At 49.3% G+C, this 3598-nt stretch overlaps 1 non-coding gene across 1 annotated transcript; it reads right to left on the reverse strand.

Annotated features, from left to right (window-relative positions):
* Positions 1-2329: 2329 nt before the first annotated feature.
* Positions 2330-2485, reverse strand: LOC120363524 (U1 spliceosomal RNA). The gene has a single exon (XR_005579063.1). It is a non-coding gene; the product is annotated as a U1 spliceosomal RNA (small nuclear RNA).
* Between the last annotated feature and the right edge of the window lie 1113 nt (positions 2486-3598).

The following is a 3598-nucleotide window of genomic DNA, read 5'->3' on the forward strand; positions in this document are numbered from 1 at the left end:
ATGAGCCGGGGGCCGGGGGCTCCGGCAGGGACTCAGCGCCTGGCAAATGAGGTGACCCCACTGATTTGTTGGGGGCCCCTTACCCCCTCAGCATCACTCACCACCATCTCTTCCACCAGCCTCAAGTACTGCTTGGGTGGTGGGGGGCTGGGGGCATTTTTCACCCCAAGTGGGAAGATCTGGGAGTATGTTGGCGCCAGCTCACATTGGCTTGCAAGAGCAGATTGTTAAATACTCAGGAATTTAGTGAGCTGGTTGTTATAAACACAGTCATCATTAAAATTAAATTAAATTATACGGACTGTGTTTCTCAACTGTTTGCTCATCATTGCCTCCTCTAAGAAGCCTTTCAAGACATTTTTCTCCTCCAGTCTCCTACCATCACTCTCTCATAAAATGTTAATATCACAGATACTATATATCTGCTTATGTGATGGGTGTATACCTGCGCTTTATACATAAAAGGATTAGGTTTTTTGCTTTTTTTTTTTTTTTTTTTAGACAGAGTCTCACTCTGTTTCCCAGGCTGGAGCGCAGTGTTGACATCATGGCTCACTGCAACCTCCACCTCCCAGGTTCGGGTTATCCTCCCACTTCAACCTCCCAAGTGGCTGAGACTACAGGTACGTACCACCATCCCTGGCTAATTTTTGTATATTTTTTTTGGTAGAGAGAGGGACTCGTCATGTTGCCCAGGCTGGTCTGAAACTCCTTGGCTCAAATGATTTGCCCTCCTCAGACTCCCAAAGTGTTGGGACTATAGGTGTGAGCCACCGTACCCAGCAAGATTTTTTGTTTTGTTCCCCACCAAGAATCAGGTTTTTTTTGAGATGCATTTCGATCTTTGTTGCCCAGGTGATCTCGGCTCACTGCAACCTCTGCCTCCGGGTTCAAGCGATTCTCCTGCCCTAGCCTTCCAAGTAGTTGGGACTACAGGTGCCCACCACCACACCCGGCTAATTTTTGTATTTTTAGTAGAGACGGGGCTTCACCATGTTGGCCAGGCTGGTCTCCAACTCCTGGCCTCAGGTGATCCACCCGCTTTGGCCTCCCAAAGTGCTGGGATTACAGGCATGAGCCACTGCACCCGGAGAAGAATCAGTTTTTGCCCCGTTGAGAATGGATGCTATATACTCAGGATTAAATAAATTATATTAAAAGCAAAGGTAACGTATACTCACAGCACAGCCCTTCCTAGTGGCTTTGCTGCACTTTGCTATTATTGATTCTTTTGAGGTCATGGATATACCCTTTTTCCCTGGGAGAGCTGTTTGCTCAGCATTTACCAGCACACCACAGAGCGCGTCTTTTAGTGAAATAACAGACAGCATAAGAGGTGATTGATTTAATTCAAAGAAAGACGGGTTTGTTTAGCAAAAACCTCACTTAAGAAACATGGGATGCCAGGCGCGGTGGCTCAAGCCTGTAATCCCAGCACTTTGGGAGGCCGAGGCGGGTGGATCACGAGGTCAAGAGATCAAGACCATCCTGGTCAACATGGTGAAACCCCGTCTCTACTAAAAACACAAAACATTAACTGGGCATGGTGGCACGTGCCTGTAATCCCAGCTACTCAGGAGGCTGAGGCAGGAGAATTGCCTGAACCCAGGAGGCGGAGGTTGTGGTGAGCCGAGAACGCGCCATTGCACTCCAGCCTGGGTAACAAGAGCGAAACTCCGTCTCAAAAAAAAAAAAAAAAAAAGGTCAGGGGCATAAGACTGAGACCGGTACCCCATTTCCTCCCTTGGTCTCGTGTCTGGGGGGGTCCTATGGTACCTGGAGATCTTCATTCAGAATGGCACGCTGGGCCGGATGGGGAAGACGGAAGGATGAATGGCACTGCCTGGCCTTGAGGAGAGGGAGAAGACAAGCCTCCACGAGGTAAAGGCGCAAGCTGCATGACTTCCTGCTCTCCAGGCCTCAGTCCCGCTGCCTGGCACCCAAATGACATCGGAGGAGTTCTCAGTGGACCCTTTCCGCTCTCACCGTCCCAGCCTGGAAAGCTCTCACTGTCTCAGCCAAGAAAGTTCTCACCATCCCAGTCTGGAAAGTTCTAATCATCCCAGTCTGGAAAGCTCTCACTGTCCAAGCCAGGAAAGCTCTCACTGTTCCAGCCAGGAAAGTTCCCACCATCCCAGTCTAGAAAGTTCTCACTGTTCCAGCCAGGAAAGTTCCCACCATCCCACTCTGGAAAGCTCTCAGCGTCCCAGTCTGGAAGGTTCTCACCATCCCAGCCTGGAAAGCTCTCCTCTTCCTTCCATCCAGACAAAGCGAGGAGGCCTGGCCTAGGTACCTCCTCCTGCCACTCCTCTGGCCTCGCTCATCTCCTATCTGCACAGCAGGATGGCCTTTTGTTTTTATTTTCTTTGATCTTTTTTTTATTTGGGGAGAGCACAGGGGTCAACACATCCAGAGTGCAATGGATAAGCCTTGCCCTGGGAAAACCACCTTCGTGATCATAGTATCTCCCCTGCCAGGTAAGTATAGAATGGCCTTTTAAAACTCAGCCTACCTGCTTTTAACCACAGCAAGGTGACACATGAGGGGCAGAGTGTGAACCCAAATGATGCTGTGATATTCCTTCCCAGCTGGCAGACCATGGGCTATTATTAGCTGACCCCGACACTAGCCTCCTCGTTTTATTTTATTTTGCTCTGTCTCCTAGGCTGGAGTGCAGTGGTGCAATCTCAGCTCACTGCAATCCCCGCCTCCCAGGTTCCAGTGATTCTCTTGCCTCAGCCTCCTGAGTAGCTGAGACTACAGGCATGCACCACCATGCCCGACTACTTTTTGTATTTTTAGACTAGGCTGGTCTCGAACGCCTGACCTCAGATGATCCACCTGCCTCAGCCTCACACAGTGCTAGGATTACAGGCATGAGCCACTGTGCCTGGCCTCCTCATTTTATTTATTTATTTATTTATTTTGTGAAGGAGTTTGCTCTTGTTGCCCAGGCTGGAGGGCAGTGGTGTGATCTGAGCTCATTGCAATCTCTGCCTCCTGGTTCAAGTGAGTCTTGTGCCTCAGCCTCCGGAGTAGCTGGGACTACATTAGTGTGCTACCATGCCCAACCAATTTTTTTTTTTTTTTTTTTTTTTTTTTTGTATTTTTAGTACAGATGGAGTTTCACTGTGTTGGCCAGGCTGGTCTCAAACTCCTGGACTCAGGTGACCCACCCACCTCAGCCTCCCAAAGTGCTGGGATTACAGATGTGAGTCACTGTGCCTGGCCTTATGATTATAATTTTTTTCTTTATCTTCCAGAACCATTATCTGAGACTCATCTTTTTTTTAAATTGCATTTTGGGTTTTGGGGTACATGTGAAGAACATGTGAGATTGTTGCACAGGTACACACATGGCAGTGTGGTTTGCTGCCTTCCTCCCCATCACCTGTATCTGGCATTTCTCCCCATGTTATCCCTCCTCAACTCCCCACCACCCGCTGTCCCTCCCCAATTTCCCCCCCACAGACCCCAGTGTGTGATGCTCTTCATCTTTAAAATAGGAATAAGGCCAGGCGTGGTGGCTGACACTTGTAATCCTGGCACTTTGGGAGGCCGAGGAGGGAGATCGCCTGAGGTCAGGAGTTCAAGACCA

The sequence above is a fragment of the Saimiri boliviensis genome, chromosome 4, assembly GCF_048565385.1.
Source record: "Saimiri boliviensis isolate mSaiBol1 chromosome 4, mSaiBol1.pri, whole genome shotgun sequence".
NCBI lineage: Eukaryota > Metazoa > Chordata > Mammalia > Primates > Cebidae > Saimiri > Saimiri boliviensis.